The sequence below is a fragment of the Tasmannia lanceolata genome, unplaced genomic scaffold, assembly GCF_043159265.1.
Source record: "Tasmannia lanceolata isolate RefF3 unplaced genomic scaffold, GAP_Taslan_0.1 ptg000005l, whole genome shotgun sequence".
Taxonomy (NCBI): domain Eukaryota; kingdom Viridiplantae; phylum Streptophyta; class Magnoliopsida; order Canellales; family Winteraceae; genus Tasmannia; species Tasmannia lanceolata.
The window spans coordinates 5,388,120-5,413,181 of record NW_027518682.1 but is presented as its reverse complement, the minus strand read 5'-3'; the positions used below and the strand labels follow the sequence as shown (position 1 = coordinate 5,413,181).

The 25,062-nt window shown below is 38.4% G+C and overlaps 1 pseudogene; it reads right to left on the bottom strand.

Annotated features, from left to right (window-relative positions):
• The window catches only part of LOC143876946 (uncharacterized), a 28,596-nt pseudogene extending 5,452 nt beyond the window's left edge, over positions 1 to 23,144 (bottom strand).
• Positions 23,145 to 25,062: the final 1,918 nt, after the last annotated feature.

Genomic DNA, 25,062 nt, shown 5'->3' with positions numbered 1-25,062 from the left:
ATTGTTTCCAAAAGTTGCAAATGCTTCGTAATGCGTAGTTGCTTCTAATTGGAATGCCTCATGATTTTAGTCTTTGTAATGAATATTTGCTGATGTGTTCAATTAGAAAAGGCTATGTGATTGACATTAATCTAAACATGTAACTTACTCAATTAGTCTAATTTAAAGGCTTTACCAAGCAGATTTACATCTTTGGGATTTCTTCTATTTGAGATGGTCTTATAATACCTACTTCATACTTCATTTATATCTTTCTGAATTTCAAAGTTCATTTCTTGAATTTTTTTAGATTTCAGCTACATAATTCGCAGAAATCATACAGATTTTAACCTTGAATTCTGTTGCATGTTGTGTGATATTGTAATTTTATTTCAAAAGTTAAAACAATCAAACTGAAATTTCCAAGCAAAAAGAAATGAACAAATGAATTAGAGGTTGTCCAATGATGAACAAATAAATTAGGGGTTGTCCAATGATGATAAACCGCTCTAGGAAAATTACAGTGACCCATGTTGAAGAATTTTGGAGATTTTCACTAATCTTGGATTTCTTGGATGCTTTACAATAATCTCAAGGTGTGCTTATATAGAGCACTTACATGATAAACATAGAATGGAATTAAGATAATTATAGAAGGAAATAATCCTAATCAAATCTACTTTCCTATTCTCTCTTGCTTGCCTCTTCTAATCCACTTGGCTAATTTATCTAGTTGCTTCATTTAGCCAACTTACCCAATCTACCTCTAAGATGATCCAACGGTGAGATCTTAACCCAATCCAACCGTTGGATCTCACACACATATTCTAACATGCCCCCTCAAACGTATATGGATTGAAAATCGATATACGTTTGACAATATAAAAAAATCCCAATACAATAGAATTCCCCAAATTACAAATGTAATCAAAATCAACCGATTTGATGCACACTTCCAGAAGTCGATGACAAAGATCCTCTGATAAAGATTGATGTTGCTGCCAATGATGATTGATGATGGTTGCCAAAGAAGATGCCGCTTGACATTTTGTCACGAAGATGGCTTAAAAGTCATTAGATCATAGCCTCGATGGGGCTAGAGGATACTCAAGCCTTGATGGGCGAGTAGATATGGGTCACTATGGACCGATGCCGGAATGGGCAAGAAATGGCCACAATGGGCAAGACAACATGGGTCGGTTTTAGAATACCGATCCTCATGGGAATTTGAAACTACTCCCGGGCACGCACCTCAAACCGAGGCACCTCAACCGAGTACAACACTATTTCAGGCACGCACCCCAAGGGTCCGAGGCATATACCTTAATGGACTGAAGCACCTCAACTGAAATAGTTAGAAAAAAAAATGGAAGAAAAATAAGATAGAGAAGAACGGCAACCAGCGGCTTAAGGACAACAATTAGTGGCAAGCATCGAATGAGACCTTGAGAAATTAGATTAGTGTGCAAAATGTAGGGGTGTTAGTATCAATAATGGGGTGATGAAATGAAGAGGGGTGCCAATAACAATACCAAGAGATGTGATTCCTCTAAAGCTTGAAAGGGAAAATCTAAAAATGGAAAGATGAGTGTTGATATCAATTCAAGGGTAGATAATTTGTAAAAGGCAAACAATGGAGTGCAAATTCCAATTTCCTCTTTCCACGTGTAAGAAAGCACTTGGCATTTTGTGGTAATAAAAAAATAACTTGAATGGAAAACAATGAAGCTAAGAGAGTGCAAATACCAGAAGGCTCTTTAAAAGAGAAGGGGATGTATGGACTAAAAATGAGGGATGATAAATTTTACACCTTTTTTTTTTTAATCTTTTGGCAAACAAGTCAACAACCAACACTTCTCTGCTTCAAAGGCATTAAATGCCTTCTTGACCAAATGGCTCATTTACTTTCTTTTCCTCGGTTAGGAAAGGTTTGGGCATGACCAGGAACGGCACTCCGAAACCTATGCCGGATTCCATAGCCGGCAATAGTAATGTCGATGGTGAGTTCTCATGCCCACAATACCAAAGCCAACAAAGATAGCACCACCAGGAAGGATGGGCTGCAGCCTAACGTGCCTCGTTGCTACAGTTTTACAAGAAGAACAGGGAAACAAAGTGAAGACAAAGGGAGCTTGGTCTGGGAGGAAGAGAAGAGATTGGCGTGAGACGCCACAAGGTATTTGTAGGCGGGTCTAAGAAAGATGTACACATGGAAAAGAGGTTGAAGTTTGCAGGAGGAAACAATGGTTTCCTAGATCTAATGGGGCCGGGCGGACGGCTAGATCTGCCGTCCGCCAGAGAACAGAATTTCTAGGGTTTTGCTCAGGCCAAGGGGATCGCTTGCTCTGATACCATGAAGAATTTTGGAGATTTTCACTAATCTTGGATTTCTTGGATGCTTTACAATAATCTCAAGGTGTGCTTATATAGAGCACTTACATGATAAACATAGAATGGAATTAAGATAATTATAGAAGGAAATAATCCTAATCAAATCTACTTTCCTATTCTCTCTTGCTTGCCTCTTCTAATCCACTTGGCTAATTTATCTAGTTGCTTCATTTAGCCAACTTACCCAATCTACCTCTAAGATGATCCAACGGTGAGATCTTAACCCAATCCAACCGTTGGATCTCACACACATATTCTAACACATGTTGAAGGGTGTTTGGATCCGTCGCAGTTGAGCTCGCCACAGCCAATATAATCCAGAAAAATATATCAAAGAATGCTATAAATATTTAAAAAACACCCAATTTACGTGAGTTGAGGTACTGGTTAATTTTTTTTTGTCAATGGGCGCATTACTATTGATGTACCTGTTGATTTTGTTATTCTGTTAATGATTTGTGTTTTTGTGTTTTTTTATGTAGCTAATGGGCATCTTAGAACTGTTGGTAGAAGAATAAATGAAGATAATTTGAAGTCTGACTCTTTCTTTTCCTTAAATAGATTGGGAAAATCCAGGGTTCATAATGAGTGTAAACACGCTCATAGGAGATGTACGAGGAGATGAGCACGGTAAATTCTCTTCCCTCTCAACCAAATGATGTAACAAGCAGTAGAATGTTCATCATCTCCAGCCAATGCATTACGGTTTGTCAAGACAGGGAACTCTTCTATACTCTGTCATGGATAGAGCTCCTTGATTAAGGCCGAAAAGTCCCTAGTAAAGTGTCGCCTTAAAATTAACTTGTAGTTATTTACCTTTCATAATTCCATTCATTTTTGGCTCAACGACTGAATCTTGGTGTTTCCTCATTGAGTTCTCGTTTGGACTAGTTTCCACCAAACAAGGGCAGCACCCTTGAGTTCCATGGTAATAGATATAACCTATTTATCTTTTGTGAGATCTTTCCACTGAAAGAAGTAATCAATGATATCTACCCACTAAAGGAGCTCGCCAAGGTGGAGGTGACCCTTAAAATCCCCTACGTCTAATCTAATGTCCCGGTCTCTCGATCCCTCTAAAGCTCACACGAGCCTATCCTCAAAATGGTGCCGGGCTCTATTCTAGAATCGTCTTTGCTCCACATGTAGTGTTATTGCCAGGCGAAACACCCAATAGTTCTGTTGGAAAATTTGTTGAGGGTACTGTTGATGATAGAAAACAGAAACTTGTTGCTTCAAGGCGTGATATCACTTTCCTTAAGACAAGATTCGCCCCCACTAGTAGTGTGCAAAGGGGATCCGCGAATTGCCTCCAAGATACAATGAAGCCTAGAAGGGAAGCCCTACTAATGTTTGATGACGCGTAGCACTAGCGGAATCAAACCCGAAATGCCCTTCCGAAATTTCAAGCCTTAGAGAAATCTCTAGATTCTGTTTCTGCAGAAAAACAGTATCTAGAACAGTAAACAAAAGAAAAACAGTATGTAGAAATACTTGGGGATTTTTGTAGGAGTGTAGAAGAGAGTGTAAAGTCAGTCAGAATTGCCAATTCGATTTCTATTTGAAATAAGAAGTTTGCACATTTTTTATAGACCATCTGGTGTCTTTTCAGTGTGAAAAACACCTCTACAGGGCACCTTTCCAGAATGTTTGAAATCTGACCGTTAGATAGCACCCATTGATATTGAACGGTCCTGATCGATCCTAGATGTGACTGTTGGCTTGAGTAAAACCTCTTTCCAACCCAGTCATCGTTAGATCAACCATCTATGGTGTGGATCGCACCCCCTTGGCACATGACCGTTGGGGAAAGGGACACAACCCATTTGATCACACCCTTTGACCGTTGGAGTCATGGGCCCGTTGGGCCGACTGTTAGGCCCGAACCGAAACGGGCCCACCGTTAGGCCCGAACCGAAGCCCAACCCAACTGAACCATTCGGCTTGATGGGCCTGCGAACCATTTGACCCACCCATCCGACCGGTCCATCTTCATCTTGATCCAACGGTGCAGATCAAATCTGGAAAAATTAAAGGCTCCAATCGCTCCTCGCGACGTTGCGTACGTGCGAAGTGCAAAGTGCGCCTAAAAAAGCGCCAATAAAGCGCCACTATGCGCCCTATAGCCCATTGCCCACGCCGCGCGCGCGCGTGCGCGTGCGCGTGTGCAAACGGTGCGTTGCACCGTCCCGCGGGTCCAACCATGGGTTCAACCCAATGTGCAATCAACAAGAGTTAGAAAAGGTAGTGCTTTATAAGCCCTTCTCTTTCTTTTCTCTCATCCGATGTGGAACTATCTTTTTCAACTACACTTCTACATCCTTTTGTAAAAGCAAATATTTCCAAGAAAACTTTTTCTTTTTCCCAAACGCTTTTGATAAAACATTTTCCAAAACACTAAAACATGTAATATACATGATTTTGAAAATGCAAAATCACTAACAATCCCCCACCATTTTCAAAATCAAAGAAAATTTTCTCATCAGGCTTGGAAATCTTATGCATAGATGAAGGTATCTCTCGATTTGAACCTTCACTTAGTGAGGACATATCAAAGTTAACCAGAATTGCATAGTAGACGTATCTTTGAACTAGCTATTCTATTTGGTTAACCGGATACGTCTCACACACAAGATTTCACCTCTTTGGGCAATTTCTAAAACCGACACATGTACTGGCCTTGTGTCTATATCTTGGTTTCATGAGCGCTCTAGAGACTAGCCAGGTCTCATAGGAAGCGGCACCACTTCCACACTCACATAGGTAGGCTTATCAAGAGTGCCCCTGTAACTAAAACACTCCAACACTATGTTATAAGCCTATTAAGAGTTTAAATACTCAGCCTTCTCCTTTTAAACATTACAGGTACCAAGCACTTTACCTTGGGATGGCAAATAATACAGATTATAGTGCTTGCAGTCACTCCATATGATGTACTTGGACTCATTGAACTCAAGACTTGATGTTTATTCAAGTGTTGAGTTGATGTTCCATCATTGGTGACTATTGGTTAATGGCTTTAACCCCATCCCTAATGATGTTTTACACACCAGATCTCTTGCAAGAGCTTTAGTGAATGGATCGGCCAAGTTTTGGCTCGATCTCACAAAATCAATAGTTACTACTCCATTAGTAAGTAACTCTCTTATAGCACTATGTCTAAGTCCTATATGTCTGGACTTACCATTATAAACATGATTATATGCCCTTGATAGTGTGGCCTGACTATCACAATGGACATAAATCGATGGCATTGGTTTAGACCATAACGGAATTTCCAATAACAAATTCCGAAGCCATTCCGCCTCTTTACAGCATGCTGCCAGAGCTATAAACTCTGCTTCCATAGTTGAAGTTGTTATGCATGTCTGTTTCTTAGAGGCCCAGGAGACTGCTCCCCCACCAAGGGTGAAAATCCACCCACTGGTTGATAAATGGTCTATACGCTCAGTTATCCAACTAGCATCAGAGTATCCTTCTATTACAGTTGGATACCCACTATAACATAAACCATAGTCTATAGTTTTCTTTAAATATTTTAAAACTCTATAGACTGCATTCCAATGAGAAAAAACTAGGATTACTGGTAAACCTACTAAGTTTACCTACAGCATATGCTATGTCTGCCCTAGTACAAGTCATAGCATACATAAGACTACCAATTATACTAGCATACCCTAGTTGAGAGATAGTCCTGCCAGTATTAAGATACAACTTTATATTTGGGTCAAAATGTGTTGAAATGGGTGAACATTCAAAATGGTTAAACTTTTTAAGAACTTTCTCAATATAATGTGATTGTGTTAGAATAAGACCATTGTCCTGTCTTATGATTCTAATACCCAGAATCACATCAGCTTCACCCACATCTTTCATATCAAAGTTTTGAGAAAGATATGATTTAGTACTTTGAATGCTTGCAATATCAGTACCAAAAATTAACATGTCATCAACATATAAACAAATAACAACACCTTTGCCGCCCTTAAATTTACTGTATATACATTTATCTGATTCATGTATCTTATAACCATTTGACACTAAGACTTTATCAAATCTTTCATGCCATTGTTTAGGGGCTTGCTTAAGCCCATACAAAGATTTGATAAGCTTACATACTTTATGCTCTTGGCCTGGCAGAATAAATCCCTCAGGTTGTTCCATATACACTTCTTCATCAAGTTCGCCATTTAAGAATGCGGTTTTAACATCCATCTGGTGAATGTGAAGTTTGTATATGGAAGCAAGGGCAATCAACACTCTAATGGTAGAAATCCTAGCAACAGGTGCATATGTGTCAAAGTAATCAATACCGGGTTTTTGAGTAAACCCTTTGGCAACTAACCTTGCCTTAAACTTTTCTATGGTCCCATCTACTTTGATCTTCTTCTTGAAGATCCATTTACATCCTATAGGTTTAGACCCAGGTGGTAGATCAACCAAAATCCAAGTTTTATTACCCATGATAGAATCCATTTCGTCATTAATTGCTTCTTTCCAAAAAGCAGCATCTTGTGACTTTATGGCTTCTCCATAGGTTTGAGGGTCACTTTCTATGCTTAAGTTTAACAAGACAGAACCTTGGAGTTTTTCCCTTGTCCCTTCTACCAGGTAGGTTACAAAGTCAGGGCCAAAACTCCTATCCCTTCTATCTCTTGAACTTCTTCTTATTTTACTAGGTTGTACACTAGGTTCACCAACTTCTGTTTGTGATTCTAAAGGATGATCTACAGAAGTTGTAGGTTTAATTTCTTTAGGAATTGCAGTGAACCTATTTTCATAGAAAAAGGCATCTCTAGATTCAATTATGGTATTGACATCTATGAAATCATTAGGTTCTATAACTAAGAACCTATAGGCCTTACTGTGACTAGCATATCCCAAAAAGATACACTCAATACCCCTTTCACCTAATTTTCTTAACTTAGGTTTAGGGACTTTAACTATAGATCTACAACCCCAAACTTTAAGGTAACTTAAGTTTGGTTTCCTTTTCTTCCACAATTCATAAGGGGTTATATCAGATTTCTTACTTGGTACCCTATTCAAAATGTGACAAGCTGTAAGTAAGGCTTCACCCCAAAAACTTTTATTTAAACCAGAATTAACAAGCATAGCATTAATCATTTCAGTAAGTGTCCTATTCTTCCTTTCTGCTACACCATTTTGTTGTGGTGTATAAGGGGCAGAAGTTTCATGGACTATGCCTACTGATTCACAGAAATGAGGAAAGTGATATTCACCACCTCTATCTGATCTAAGACATTTAATGCTTGTTATACATTGGTTTTCTACTTCAGTTTTATAAATCTTAAATTTTTCTAAAACCTCATCTTTATGACTAAGTAGATAAACATAACAGTACTTAGAATAATCATCAATAAATGTAACAAAGTACTTTTTACCTCCCTTTGTGGGAACACTATGTATGTCACATACATCACTATGAATTAAATCTAACAAGTTAGAAGTTCTATCTACTTTAGGAAATGACTTAGTGATTATCTTGGTTTGCATGCATGTTTTACATCTATCTACTAAGTCATTTTCATATTTAGGAATTAAGGTTAACTTAACCATATCATTCATTTTCCTAGTATTTACATGTCCTAAACGATTATGCCATAAAGATAAAGAAGAATCCAAAACATAAGCAAAGACATTCACTTTATTGATATTAAGTTTGAACATCCCTTCATACATATATCCCTTCCCAACAAAAGTACCCCCCTTAGAAAGAATGAACTTGTCAGATTCAAATACAAGTTTGAAGCCATTCTTGTTGAGAATGCTTCCAGACACTAAGTTCTTTCTAACTTCTGGTACATGGTAGACATCGGTTAGAGTGAGTCGCTTGCCGGATGTGAACTCAAGTTCCACCTTGCCCTTCCCTTTGACTTCTGCTGTCGACGAATTTCCCATGTATAACACGCTTCCATCTTCAACTGTTTCATAAGTTGAAAACAGGTTCCTGTCTTTACAGACATGCATCGTCGCACCAGAGTCAATCCACCAATCATTGCCATCTTCAAGCATATTTGCCTCTGAAATCATGGCGACAAACTTTTCTTTGTCTGTTGGTGCACCCGACTTCTTATCCTTAAGAAGTCGGCACTCACTCTTGTAATGGCCTGGTTTGCCACAGTTGAAACAAGCACCCTTTCTTTTCTTATTCTTATTAGTATTCTTTTCAGGGTGTTTGTTTCTCTTCTAATTGCCTTTTCTTTGTTGGTTCGAATTCTTGACATTTTCCACCAAATGGATCTTAGAGGATACAGTTTCATTTTCTTTCTTGTCTCTGATTCTTGACTCTTCCTCAATCCTGAGGCATTGAGCCAAGTCTTCAATAGACATTTCCTCTTTCTTGTGTTTTAGACTTTTTCTAAAGTCTTTCCAATTTGGTGGAAGTTTGTCAATAATTGACGGGACAATGAAGGAATCATCAAGAATGATGCCTTGCAAATGAATTTGATTAATTACATGTTGTATTTCATGTAATTGATCAATAACAGACTTATCATCTACCATTTTAAAATTTAAAAATTGACTCACAGTGAATTTCTTGCTACTGGCATCTTCCGCCAAGTATTTGGCTTCAAGTGCATTCCAGATTTCACTTGCTGATCTCATGCCTTGATATATGTCAAATAGTGTATCTGACATAGCATTTAGGATGTGCCCTTTGCAAATATAGTCATCCTGTTCCCACTTCATCCTTGCACGAGCCTCCGCCAAAGTTTCATTTTCATTTGCTGACGGCTTTAGAGTAGTGAGAACATGGACCACTTTGAGTGATGTCAAAATGAAGTGCAACTTCTTCTGCCAGCGCTTGAAATTTCCTTTGTCGAAACGTTCGAGTTTGACAAAGTCTTGGGTCATTTGACGAACTGAATAAAGTGCCAATGAAACAACAGTAGAAAAATCTTGTCTTAAGATTGTTGGAAAATTTGTTGAGGGTACTGTTGATGATAGAAAACAGAAACTTGTTGCTTCAAGGCGTGATATCACTTTCCTTAAGACAAGATTCGCCCCCACTAGTAGTGTGCAAAGGGGATCCGCGAATTGCCTCCAAGATACAATGAAGCCTAGAAGGGAAGCCCTACTAATGTTTGATGACGCGTAGCACTAGCGGAATCAAACCCGAAATGCCCTTCCGAAATTTCAAGCCTTAGAGAAATCTCTAGATTCTGTTTCTGCAGAAAAACAGTATCTAGAACAGTAAACAAAAGAAAAACAGTATGTAGAAATACTTGGGGATTTTTGTAGGAGTGTAGAAGAGAGTGTAAAGTCAGTCAGAATTGCCAATTCGATTTCTATTTGAAATAAGAAGTTTGCACATTTTTTATAGACCATCTGGTGTCTTTTCAGTGTGAAAAACACCTCTACAGGGCACCTTTCCAGAATGTTTGAAATCTGACCGTTAGATAGCACCCATTGATATTGAACGGTCCTGATCGATCCTAGATGTGACTGTTGGCTTGAGTAAAACCTCTTTCCAACCCAGTCATCGTTAGATCAACCATCTATGGTGTGGATCGCACCCCCTTGGCACATGACCGTTGGGGAAAGGGACACAACCCATTTGATCACACCCTTTGACCGTTGGAGTCATGGGCCCGTTGGGCCGACTGTTAGGCCCGAACCGAAACGGGCCCACCGTTAGGCCCGAACCGAAGCCCAACCCAACTGAACCATTCGGCTTGATGGGCCTGCGAACCATTTGACCCACCCATCCGACCGGTCCATCTTCATCTTGATCCAACGGTGCAGATCAAATCTGGAAAAATTAAAGGCTCCAATCGCTCCTCGCGACGTTGCGTACGTGCGAAGTGCAAAGTGCGCCTAAAAAAGCGCCAATAAAGCGCCACTATGCGCCCTATAGCCCATTGCCCACGCCGCGGGCGCGCGTGCGCGTGCGCGTGTGCAAACGGTGCGTTGCACCGTCCCGCGGGTCCAACCATGGGTTCAACCCAATGTGCAATCAACAAGAGTTAGAAAAGGTAGTGCTTTATAAGCCCTTCTCTTTCTTTTCTCTCATCCGATGTGGAACTATCTTTTTCAACTACACTTCTACATCCTTTTGTAAAAGCAAATATTTCCAAGAAAACTTTTTCTTTTTCCCAAACGCTTTTGATAAAACATTTTCCAAAACACTAAAACATGTAATATACATGATTTTGAAAATGCAAAATCACTAACAATCCCCCACCATTTTCAAAATCAAAGAAAATTTTCTCATCAGGCTTGGAAATCTTATGCATAGATGAAGGTATCTCTCGATTTGAACCTTCACTTAGTGAGGACATATCAAAGTTAACCAGAATTGCATAGTAGACGTATCTTTGAACTAGCTATTCTATTTGGTTAACCGGATACGTCTCACACACAAGATTTCACCTCTTTGGGCAATTTCTAAAACCGACACATGTACTGGCCTTGTGTCTATATCTTGGTTTCATGAGCGCTCTAGAGACTAGCCAGGTCTCATAGGAAGCGGCACCACTTCCACACTCACATAGGTAGGCTTATCAAGAGTGCCCCTGTAACTAAAACACTCCAACACTATGTTATAAGCCTATTAAGAGTTTAAATACTCAGCCTTCTCCTTTTAAACATTACAGGTACCAAGCACTTTACCTTGGGATGGCAAATAATACAGATTATAGTGCTTGCAGTCACTCCATATGATGTACTTGGACTCATTGAACTCAAGACTTGATGTTTATTCAAGTGTTGAGTTGATGTTCCATCATTGGTGACTATTGGTTAATGGCTTTAACCCCATCCCTAATGATGTTTTACACACCAGATCTCTTGCAAGAGCTTTAGTGAATGGATCGGCCAAGTTTTGGCTCGATCTCACAAAATCAATAGTTACTACTCCATTAGTAAGTAACTCTCTTATAGCACTATGTCTAAGTCCTATATGTCTGGACTTACCATTATAAACATGATTATATGCCCTTGATAGTGTGGCCTGACTATCACAATGGACATAAATCGATGGCATTGGTTTAGACCATAACGGAATTTCCAATAACAAATTCCGAAGCCATTCCGCCTCTTTACAGCATGCTGCCAGAGCTATAAACTCTGCTTCCATAGTTGAAGTTGTTATGCATGTCTGTTTCTTAGAGGCCCAGGAGACTGCTCCCCCACCAAGGGTGAAAATCCACCCACTGGTTGATAAATGGTCTATACGCTCAGTTATCCAACTAGCATCAGAGTATCCTTCTATTACAGTTGGATACCCACTATAACATAAACCATAGTCTATAGTTTTCTTTAAATATTTTAAAACTCTATAGACTGCATTCCAATGAGAAAAAACTAGGATTACTGGTAAACCTACTAAGTTTACCTACAGCATATGCTATGTCTGCCCTAGTACAAGTCATAGCATACATAAGACTACCAATTATACTAGCATACCCTAGTTGAGAGATAGTCCTGCCAGTATTAAGATACAACTTTATATTTGGGTCAAAATGTGTTGAAATGGGTGAACATTCAAAATGGTTAAACTTTTTAAGAACTTTCTCAATATAATGTGATTGTGTTAGAATAAGACCATTGTCCTGTCTTATGATTCTAATACCCAGAATCACATCAGCTTCACCCACATCTTTCATATCAAAGTTTTGAGAAAGATATGATTTAGTACTTTGAATGCTTGCAATATCAGTACCAAAAATTAACATGTCATCAACATATAAACAAATAACAACACCTTTGCCGCCCTTAAATTTACTGTATATACATTTATCTGATTCATGTATCTTATAACCATTTGACACTAAGACTTTATCAAATCTTTCATGCCATTGTTTAGGGGCTTGCTTAAGCCCATACAAAGATTTGATAAGCTTACATACTTTATGCTCTTGGCCTGGCAGAATAAATCCCTCAGGTTGTTCCATATACACTTCTTCATCAAGTTCGCCATTTAAGAATGCGGTTTTAACATCCATCTGGTGAATGTGAAGTTTGTATATGGAAGCAAGGGCAATCAACACTCTAATGGTAGAAATCCTAGCAACAGGTGCATATGTGTCAAAGTAATCAATACCGGGTTTTTGAGTAAACCCTTTGGCAACTAACCTTGCCTTAAACTTTTCTATGGTCCCATCTACTTTGATCTTCTTCTTGAAGATCCATTTACATCCTATAGGTTTAGACCCAGGTGGTAGATCAACCAAAATCCAAGTTTTATTACCCATGATAGAATCCATTTCGTCATTAATTGCTTCTTTCCAAAAAGCAGCATCTTGTGACTTTATGGCTTCTCCATAGGTTTGAGGGTCACTTTCTATGCTTAAGTTTAACAAGACAGAACCTTGGAGTTTTTCCCTTGTCCCTTCTACCAGGTAGGTTACAAAGTCAGGGCCAAAACTCCTATCCCTTCTATCTCTTGAACTTCTTCTTATTTTACTAGGTTGTACACTAGGTTCACCAACTTCTGTTTGTGATTCTAAAGGATGATCTACAGAAGTTGTAGGTTTAATTTCTTTAGGAATTGCAGTGAACCTATTTTCATAGAAAAAGGCATCTCTAGATTCAATTATGGTATTGACATCTATGAAATCATTAGGTTCTATAACTAAGAACCTATAGGCCTTACTGTGACTAGCATATCCCAAAAAGATACACTCAATACCCCTTTCACCTAATTTTCTTAACTTAGGTTTAGGGACTTTAACTATAGATCTACAACCCCAAACTTTAAGGTAACTTAAGTTTGGTTTCCTTTTCTTCCACAATTCATAAGGGGTTATATCAGATTTCTTACTTGGTACCCTATTCAAAATGTGACAAGCTGTAAGTAAGGCTTCACCCCAAAAACTTTTATTTAAACCAGAATTAACAAGCATAGCATTAATCATTTCAGTAAGTGTCCTATTCTTCCTTTCTGCTACACCATTTTGTTGTGGTGTATAAGGGGCAGAAGTTTCATGGACTATGCCTACTGATTCACAGAAATGAGGAAAGTGATATTCACCACCTCTATCTGATCTAAGACATTTAATGCTTGTTATACATTGGTTTTCTACTTCAGTTTTATAAATCTTAAATTTTTCTAAAACCTCATCTTTATGACTAAGTAGATAAACATAACAGTACTTAGAATAATCATCAATAAATGTAACAAAGTACTTTTTACCTCCCTTTGTGGGAACACTATGTATGTCACATACATCACTATGAATTAAATCTAACAAGTTAGAAGTTCTATCTACTTTAGGAAATGACTTAGTGATTATCTTGGTTTGCATGCATGTTTTACATCTATCTACTAAGTCATTTTCATATTTAGGAATTAAGGTTAACTTAACCATATCATTCATTTTCCTAGTATTTACATGTCCTAAACGATTATGCCATAAAGATAAAGAAGAATCCAAAACATAAGCAAAGACATTCACTTTATTGATATTAAGTTTGAACATCCCTTCATACATATATCCCTTCCCAACAAAAGTACCCCCCTTAGAAAGAATGAACTTGTCAGATTCAAATACAAGTTTGAAGCCATTCTTGTTGAGAATGCTTCCAGACACTAAGTTCTTTCTAACTTCTGGTACATGGTAGACATCGGTTAGAGTGAGTCGCTTGCCGGATGTGAACTCAAGTTCCACCTTGCCCTTCCCTTTGACTTCTGCTGTCGACGAATTTCCCATGTATAACACGCTTCCATCTTCAACTGTTTCATAAGTTGAAAACAGGTTCCTGTCTTTACAGACATGCATCGTCGCACCAGAGTCAATCCACCAATCATTGCCATCTTCAAGCATATTTGCCTCTGAAATCATGGCGACAAACTTTTCTTTGTCTGTTGGTGCACCCGACTTCTTATCCTTAAGAAGTCGGCACTCACTCTTGTAATGGCCTGGTTTGCCACAGTTGAAACAAGCACCCTTTCTTTTCTTATTCTTATTAGTATTCTTTTCAGGGTGTTTGTTTCTCTTCTAATTGCCTTTTCTTTGTTGGTTCGAATTCTTGACATTTTCCACCAAATGGATCTTAGAGGATACAGTTTCATTTTCTTTCTTGTCTCTGATTCTTGACTCTTCCTCAATCCTGAGGCATTGAGCCAAGTCTTCAATAGACATTTCCTCTTTCTTGTGTTTTAGACTTTTTCTAAAGTCTTTCCAATTTGGTGGAAGTTTGTCAATAATTGACGGGACAATGAAGGAATCATCAAGAATGATGCCTTGCAAATGAATTTGATTAATTACATGTTGTATTTCATGTAATTGATCAATAACAGACTTATCATCTACCATTTTAAAATTTAAAAATTGACTCACAGTGAATTTCTTGCTACTGGCATCTTCCGCCAAGTATTTGGCTTCAAGTGCATTCCAGATTTCACTTGCTGATCTCATGCCTTGATATATGTCAAATAGTGTATCTGACATAGCATTTAGGATGTGCCCTTTGCAAATATAGTCATCCTGTTCCCACTTCATCCTTGCACGAGCCTCCGCCAAAGTTTCATTTTCATTTGCTGACGGCTTTAGAGTAGTGAGAACATGGACCACTTTGAGTGATGTCAAAATGAAGTGCAACTTCTTCTGCCAGCGCTTGAAATTTCCTTTGTCGAAACGTTCGAGTTTGACAAAGTCTTGGGTCATTTGACGAACTGAATAAAGTGCCAATGAAACAACAGTAGAAAAATCTTGTCTTAAGATTGTTGGAAAATTTGTTGAGGGTACTGTTGATGATAGAAAACAGAAACTTGTTGCTTCAAGGCGTGATATCACTTTCCTTAAGACAAGATTCGCCCCCACTAGTAGTGTGCAAAGGGGATCCGCGAATTGCCTCCAAGATACAATGAAGCCTAGAAGGGAAGCCCTACTAATGTTTGATGACGCGTAGCACTAGCGGAATCAAACCCGAAATGCCCTTCCGAAATTTCAAGCCTTAGAGAAATCTCTAGATTCTGTTTCTGCAGAAAAACAGTATCTAGAACAGTAAACAAAAGAAAAACAGTATGTAGAAATACTTGGGGATTTTTGTAGGAGTGTAGAAGAGAGTGTAAAGTCAGTCAGAATTGCCAATTCGATTTCTATTTGAAATAAGAAGTTTGCACATTTTTTATAGACCATCTGGTGTCTTTTCAGTGTGAAAAACACCTCTACAGGGCACCTTTCCAGAATGTTTGAAATCTGACCGTTAGATAGCACCCATTGATATTGAACGGTCCTGATCGATCCTAGATGTGACTGTTGGCTTGAGTAAAACCTCTTTCCAACCCAGTCATCGTTAGATCAACCATCTATGGTGTGGATCGCACCCCCTTGGCACATGACCGTTGGGGAAAGGGACACAACCCATTTGATCACACCCTTTGACCGTTGGAGTCATGGGCCCGTTGGGCCGACTGTTAGGCCCGAACCGAAACGGGCCCACCGTTAGGCCCGAACCGAAGCCCAACCCAACTGAACCATTCGGCTTGATGGGCCTGCGAACCATTTGACCCACCCATCCGACCGGTCCATCTTCATCTTGATCCAACGGTGCAGATCAAATCTGGAAAAATTAAAGGCTCCAATCGCTCCTCGCGACGTTGCGTACGTGCGAAGTGCAAAGTGCGCCTAAAAAAGCGCCAATAAAGCGCCACTATGCGCCCTATAGCCCATTGCCCACGCCGCGCGCGCGCGTGCGCGTGCGCGTGTGCAAACGGTGCGTTGCACCGTCCCGCGGGTCCAACCATGGGTTCAACCCAATGTGCAATCAACAAGAGTTAGAAAAGGTAGTGCTTTATAAGCCCTTCTCTTTCTTTTCTCTCATCCGATGTGGAACTATCTTTTTCAACTACACTTCTACATCCTTTTGTAAAAGCAAATATTTCTAAGAAAACTTTTTCTTTTTCCCAAACGCTTTTGATAAAACATTTTCCAAAACACTAAAACATGTAATATACATGATTTTGAAAATGCAAAATCACTAACAATCCCCCACCATTTTCAAAATCAAAGAAAATTTTCTCATCAGGCTTGGAAATCTTATGCATAGATGAAGGTATCTCTCGATTTGAACCTTCACTTAGTGAGGACATATCAAAGTTAACCAGAATTGCATAGTAGACGTATCTTTGAACTAGCTATTCTATTTGGTTAACCGGATACGTCTCACACACAAGATTTCACCTCTTTGGGCAATTTCTAAAACCGACACATGTACTGGCCTTGTGTCTATATCTTGGTTTCATGAGCGCTCTAGAGACTAGCCAGGTCTCATAGGAAGCGGCACCACTTCCACACTCACATAGGTAGGCTTATCAAGAGTGCCCCTGTAACTAAAACACTCCAACACTATGTTATAAGCCTATTAAGAGTTTAAATACTCAGCCTTCTCCTTTTAAACATTACAGGTACCAAGCACTTTACCTTGGGATGGCAAATAATACAGATTATAGTGCTTGCAGTCACTCCATATGATGTACTTGGACTCATTGAACTCAAGACTTGATGTTTATTCAAGTGTTGAGTTGATGTTCCATCATTGGTGACTATTGGTTAATGGCTTTAACCCCATCCCTAATGATGTTTTACACACCAGATCTCTTGCAAGAGCTTTAGTGAATGGATCGGCCAAGTTTTGGCTCGATCTCACAAAATCAATAGTTACTACTCCATTAGTAAGTAACTCTCTTATAGCACTATGTCTAAGTCCTATATGTCTGGACTTACCATTATAAACATGATTATATGCCCTTGATAGTGTGGCCTGACTATCACAATGGACATAAATCGATGGCATTGGTTTAGACCATAACGGAATTTCCAATAACAAATTCCGAAGCCATTCCGCCTCTTTACAGCATGCTGCCAGAGCTATAAACTCTGCTTCCATAGTTGAAGTTGTTATGCATGTCTGTTTCTTAGAGGCCCAGGAGACTGCTCCCCCACCAAGGGTGAAAATCCACCCACTGGTTGATAAATGGTCTATACGCTCAGTTATCCAACTAGCATCAGAGTATCCTTCTATTACAGTTGGATACCCACTATAACATAAACCATAGTCTATAGTTTTCTTTAAATATTTTAAAACTCTATAGACTGCATTCCAATGAGAAAAAACTAGGATTACTGGTAAACCTACTAAGTTTACCTACAGCATATGCTATGTCTGCCCTAGTACAAGTCATAGCATACATAAGACTACCAATTATACTAGCATACCCTAGTTGAGAGATAGTCCTGCCAGTATTAAGATACAACTTTATATTTGGGTCAAAATGTGTTGAAATGGGTGAACATTCAAAATGGTTAAACTTTTTAAGAACTTTCTCAATATAATGTGATTGTGTTAGAATAAGACCATTGTCCTGTCTTATGATTCTAATACCCAGAATCACATCAGCTTCACCCACATCTTTCATATCAAAGTTTTGAGAAAGATATGATTTAGTACTTTGAATGCTTGCAATATCAGTACCAAAAATTAACATGTCATCAACATATAAACAAATAACAACACCTTTGCCGCCCTTAAATTTACTGTATATACATTTATCTGATTCATGTATCTTATAACCATTTGACACTAAGACTTTATCAAATCTTTCATGCCATTGTTTAGGGGCTTGCTTAAGCCCATACAAAGATTTGATAAGCTTACATACTTTATGCTCTTGGCCTGGCAGAATAAATCCCTCAGGTTGTTCCATATACACTTCTTCATCAAGTTCGCCATTTAAGAATGCGGTTTTAACATCCATCTGGTGAATGTGAAGTTTGTATATGGAAGCAAGGGCAATCAACACTCTAATGGTAGAAATCCTAGCAACAGGTGCATATGTGTCAAAGTAATCAATACCGGGTTTTTGAGTAAACCCTTTGGCAACTAACCTTGCCTTAAACTTTTCTATGGTCCCATCTACTTTGATCTTCTTCTTGAAGATCCATTTACATCCTATAGGTTTAGACCCAGGTGGTAGATCAACCAAAATCCAAGTTTTATTACCCATGATAGAATCCATTTCGTCATTAATTGCTTCTTTCCAAAAAGCAGCATCTTGTGACTTTATGGCTTCTCCATAGGTTTGAGGGTCACTTTCTATGCTTAAGTTTAACAAGACAGAACCTTGGAGTTTTTCCCTTGTCCCTTCTACCAGGTAGGTTACAAAGTCAGGGCCAAAACTCCTATCCCTTCTATCTCTTGAACTTCTTCTTATTTTACTAGGTTGTACACTAGGTTCACCAACTTCTGTTTGTGATTCTAAAGGATGATCTACAGAAGTTGTAGGTTTAATTTCTTTAGGAATTGCAGTGAACCTATTTTCATAGAAAAAGGCATCTCTAGATTCAATTATGGTATTGACATCTATGAAATCATTAGGTTCTATAACTAAGAACCTATAGGCCTTACTGTGACTAGCATATCCCAAAAAGATACACTCAATACCCCTTTCACCTAATTTTCTTAACTTAGGTTTAGGGACTTTAACTATAGATCTACAACCCCAAACTTTAAGGTAACTTAAGTTTGGTTTCCTTTTCTTCCACAATTCATAAGGGGTTATATCAGATTTCTTACTTGGTACCCTATTCAAAATGTGACAAGCTGTAAGTAAGGCTTCACCCCAAAAACTTTTATTTAAACCAGAATTAACAAGCATAGCATTAATCATTTCAGTAAGTGTCCTATTCTTCCTTTCTGCTACACCATTTTGTTGTGGTGTATAAGGGGCAGAAGTTTCATGGACTATGCCTACTGATTCACAGAAATGAGGAAAGTGATATTCACCACCTCTATCTGATCTAAGACATTTAATGCTTGTTATACATTGGTTTTCTACTTCAGTTTTATAAATCTTAAATTTTTCTAAAACCTCATCTTTATGACTAAGTAGATAAACATAACAGTACTTAGAATAATCATCAATAAATGTAACAAAGTACTTTTTACCTCCCTTTGTGGGAACACTATGTATGTCACATACATCACTATGAATTAAATCTAACAAGTTAGAAGTTCTATCTACTTTAGGAAATGACTTAGTGATTATCTTGGTTTGCATGCATGTTTTACATCTATCTACTAAGTCATTTTCATATTTAGGAATTAAGGTTAACTTAACCATATCATTCATTTTCCTAGTATTTACATGTCCTAAACGATTATGCCATAAAGATAAAGAAGAATCCAAAACATAAGCAAAGACATTCACTTTATTGATATTAAGTTTGAACATCCCTTCATACATATATCCCTTCCCAACAAAAGTACCCCCCTTAGAAAGAATGAACTTGTCAGATTCAAATACAAGTTTGAAGCCATTCTTGTTGAGAATGCTTCCAGACACTAAGTTCTTTCTAACTTCTGGTACATGGTAGACATCGGTTAGAGTGAGTCGCTTGCCGGATGTGAACTCAAGTTCCACCTTGCCCTTCCCTTTGACTTCTGCTGTCGACGAATTTCCCATGTATAACACGCTTCCATCTTCAACTGTTTCATAAGTTGAAAACAGGTTCCTGTCTTTACAGACATGCATCGTCGCACCAGAGTCAATCCACCAATCATTGCCATCTTCAAGCATATTTGCCTCTGAAATCATGGCGACAAACTTTTCTTTGTCTGTTGGTGCACCCGACTTCTTATCCTTAAGAAGTCGGCACCCACTCTTGTAATGGCCTGGTTTGCCACAGTTGAAACAAGCACCCTTTCTTTTCTTATTCTTATTAGTATTCTTTTCAGGGTGTTTGTTTCTCTTCTAATTGCCTTTTCTTTGTTGGTTCGAATTCTTGACATTTTCCACCAAATGGATCTTAGAGGATACAGTTTCATTTTCTTTCTTGTCTCTGATTCTTGACTCTTCCTCAATCCTGAGGCATTGAGCCAAGTCTTCAATAGACATTTCCTCTTTCTTGTGTTTTAGACTTTTTCTAAAGTCTTTCCAATTTGGTGGAAGTTTGTCAATAATTGACGGGACAATGAAGGAATCATCAAGAATGATGCCTTGCAAATGAATTTGATTAATTACATGTTGTATTTCATGTAATTGATCAATAACAGACTTATCATCTACCATTTTAAAATTTAAAAATTGACTCACAGTGAATTTCTTGCTACTGGCATCTTCCGCCAAGTATTTGGCTTCAAGTGCATTCCAGATTTCACTTGCTGATCTCATGCCTTGATATATGTCAAATAGTGTATCTGACATAGCATTTAGGATGTGCCCTTTGCAAATATAGTCATCCTGTTCCCACTTCATCCTTGCACGAGCCTCCGCCAAAGTTTCATTTTCATTTGCTGACGGCTTTAGAGTAGTGAGAACATGGACCACTTTGAGTGATGTCAAAATGAAGTGCAACTTCTTCTGCCAGCGCTTGAAATTTCCTTTGTCGAAACGTTCGAGTTTGACAAAGTCTTGGGTCATTTGACGAACTGAATAAAGTGCCAATGAAACAACAGTAGAAAAATCTTGTCTTAAGATTGTTGGAAAATTTGTTGAGGGTACTGTTGATGATAGAAAACAGAAACTTGTTGCTTCAAGGCGTGATATCACTTTCCTTAAGACAAGATTCGCCCCCACTAGTAGTGTGCAAAGGGGATCCGCGAATTGCCTCCAAGATACAATGAAGCCTAGAAGGGAAGCCCTACTAATGTTTGATGACGCGTAGCACTAGCGGAATCAAACCCGAAATGCCCTTCCGAAATTTCAAGCCTTAGAGAAATCTCTAGATTCTGTTTCTGCAGAAAAACAGTATCTAGAACAGTAAACAAAAGAAAAACAGTATGTAGAAATACTTGGGGATTTTTGTAGGAGTGTAGAAGAGAGTGTAAAGTCAGTCAGAATTGCCAATTCGATTTCTATTTGAAATAAGAAGTTTGCACATTTTTTATAGACCATCTGGTGTCTTTTCAGTGTGAAAAACACCTCTACAGGGCACCTTTCCAGAATGTTTGAAATCTGACCGTTAGATAGCACCCATTGATATTGAACGGTCCTGATCGATCCTAGATGTGACTGTTGGCTTGAGTAAAACCTCTTTCCAACCCAGTCATCGTTAGATCAACCATCTATGGTGTGGATCGCACCCCCTTGGCACATGACCGTTGGGGAAAGGGACACAACCCATTTGATCACACCCTTTGACCGTTGGAGTCATGGGCCCGTTGGGCCGACTGTTAGGCCCGAACCGAAACGGGCCCACCGTTAGGCCCGAACCGAAGCCCAACCCAACTGAACCATTCGGCTTGATGGGCCTGCGAACCATTTGACCCACCCATCCGACCGGTCCATCTTCATCTTGATCCAACGGTGCAGATCAAATCTGGAAAAATTAAAGGCTCCAATCGCTCCTCGCGACGTTGCGTACGTGCGAAGTGCAAAGTGCGCCTAAAAAAGCGCCAATAAAGCGCCACTATGCGCCCTATAGCCCATTGCCCACGCCGCGCGCGCGCGTGCGCGTGCGCGTGTGCAAACGGTGCGTTGCACCGTCCCGCGGGTCCAACCATGGGTTCAACCCAATGTGCAATCAACAAGAGTTAGAAAAGGTAGTGCTTTATAAGCCCTTCTCTTTCTTTTCTCTCATCCGATGTGGAACTATCTTTTTCAACTACACTTCTACATCCTTTTGTAAAAGCAAATATTTCCAAGAAAACTTTTTCTTTTTCCCAAACGCTTTTGATAAAACATTTTCCAAAACACTAAAACATGTAATATACATGATTTTGAAAATGCAAAATCACTAACAAGTTCTACATGGCCTACGAGGGATCCGTTCTGGGAGGATTTTTTGGGGGACTGATGAGTGTGTTTTCAAGCGAAATGAAGCTCTGCATGAGTAAGACAGCACCACAGTACGACAAATCCAGTCAGAAAAATTGTCCTGATGTTACAGATGCAATTTCTATTGAATTCTGTTAAAGAAATTGAATGTGTCCATCAGATTAATTGTCCAGATCACACACCTATTGATCAGGAGAGTAATCTGTTCCGAGTCAATCTCCCTCTCTCCTACATATAAACTAGATGTTCTCTACTTTCTCAATTTCCATGCAGGCGTACTAGGTGAGGAATTTCCTGAAAGAGATATCTCTCAATTACCAATTGAGGTGAAAATTTCTAAAAAGGTTAGGCTTTTCTAATATAGATTATGTTTAATGCCCATAAATGTATTAACTACTGATGTTGAATGATCGACAGTTTCCACTGAAAATGTACACAGTAAAGGACATAATTCTCAGACTTGTTAATAAAGTTGATCAACCAACAGCCTGCAGACTTAAAAAATTACAAGAAAGATTTGAGGTTTGTCTTTAATATATAGTCATTTAACATCAATCAATCAGAAGTCTGCTTTCTCTAACTTATCTAAACTAGCCACTGTCATAATTTCTTTCACTAGACCAATTTGATTTTGAATACAAGCGGAGAGCAATAATTCATGTTGCAGGACGACAGGCTATTCGAGAACTAGTTTCGCATCTGGAGGCAAGTACAGACCGTAGCTAATAAATAATCATGCACTTTAGTAAACCGTTGTTTGGCTTTCTAATACTAATAGTTTTCTTCTTCAGGTTATCGAGGAGGGGCAGCAAAGGGCTTGGGACAGCGCTGGTATGGTTTTATCATTAACATTTCATTATATTGTTGAAAATCTCATAAGCGTAACTTTTAAAAGAAATCCTTAGTTTATTTTGGTGCTTCTTTGCACCTTTAGACCCAAGTAAGCCTTGGCGGTTGAAGTGTTGCATAAAAGCTTTTGAGGGGTCTGTTTATTCAAACCCAACCTAATAGTTTCCGCCCAATCCATTTTTAAACAACTTTATTCCTTAAGAACATAAAATAAAAATGTCACTTTTTTCAGAAATCCAGCTAGAAATCTCCAGAACATATAATAAAAGTAAAACATACAAGTTCAAGCACCACTGTACGACAAACCCAGTTAGAAATCTGCAGAACATAAAATAAAAATGTCATTTTTTCATTTAAAGGCAGACGTCATTTCATGCTGCAAAACCAAGGCTTTTCGTTGAACAAAAACATCTAAGTAAGATTGCGAGAATACCAAAAGTTAAAGGGGCATCTTTTGTTGCGGAGTTTCGTCCCATAAGTATAGTATGATGCTTGTATAGGGGTGCCAATGGATCCAGATAATCCGATGGACTATGCGAGTCCGAAGTTTAATGGACAAGACCTAGACACACTACTAGGATACATGGCCATATGTCGGATCCTGATCATAGGATCCGAAAAAATTAATGGACAGGACCTAAACTACCTTACCTTAGTTTAAGGATCTGGCTTTTTCATTCTAATCATGTGCAATATTCAGACCAATCAAAAGAATGAATTAAACAAAAAGCCAAATTAGAGGAAAAAGAAAGCCACATATATGCATCTAAAGTTATAAGCAAATAAATCCCACAAACATGGTTTTATTAGCCTCCAGTAAATCAACCATTTTCTGGTGCCGCATGATCACAGAATTATAGAACCTCTAGGATTAGTAGTAAAAAAGGGCAGCCCAGTGCACGAGGCTCTTGCCATTGCGGGGACTAGGATTAGTAGTAATATAAGTAAAATACAAAACCACTTATAGAAGAATGATCACACAGCTGAGCCCACACCCAAATAAATTCCATGCATCTATTACATGCCTAAGCCTACCTCTTCTTTCAGAGATATATTGAAACTTTCGTTTTTATTTAATTACCCATATATGATATATCTATGTGGTGTTATTGCCAGGTGAAGCACCCGACAGTCCTACATGGCCTAAGAGGGATCCGCTCTGGGAGGATTTATAGGGGGACTGATGAGTGTGTTTTCAAGCAAAATGAAGCTTTGAATGAGTAAGACAGCCTCTTCTTTTCTGTCTACTGATTGTTTTCAACGTCTCAATCATCTTGTAAAAATTTCTACCAGAAAGATTCTTTAAATTGAATTTTATTGTGAATTCTTCAAATGTTTTCCACTTTTCTCCACTACCATTCTCTTTTTATTTGTTGTTTGCCATTGGAATTCAATTTCTATCATTGAGCAATTATGCCCAAAAATTGTTGTGTGTACTATATAGTTTTGCAAGGGTTCTTGATATGTTCTTTTTCTTCTCAGTTTTTGTTAACTTAAATCAATGTACTTTGTTCTCTGGTGATATTTGTTGTTGTTTGAAGCAACTTCTATAATGATGTTGTCTGTACCATGGTTTTAAATTTCGACCAAAATCCGAAAATTTTGAAATCTCGGAAATTTTTGCCAAAATTACCTTTTATATATATATATATATATATACACCACAGAAAATATGGGACCCATGTGATTGGGGCGCTTAAGCTCACCAACACTTTCCTCATATATATATATATATAATTTGCTTATCGGTTTCTGCCAAGGCCGAAATTGTTGCCCAAACCGAAATTTAAAACCATGGTCTGTCTTATGTAGTTTTACCAGAATATGTTTTTATAATTTCATTGTTCTTTTCCTTCTGAGAAATTTCTTTTCTTTAATTTGATTCTTTAAATGAATTTCATTGTGGATTCTAAAAATGTTTTACTGAATATATATTTCGGTATTTTTCTCTTTATCATTAGCGAATTTATATTCGGCATATTTTACTGTCCAGGTACCTACATTCATAAACCCAACATTCATTTCGTGGATTTGTTTACTGTAGTTTGCATGTTTTAATTGAATTGGAAATTGGGTATTTAATTTCCTTTTTTTAA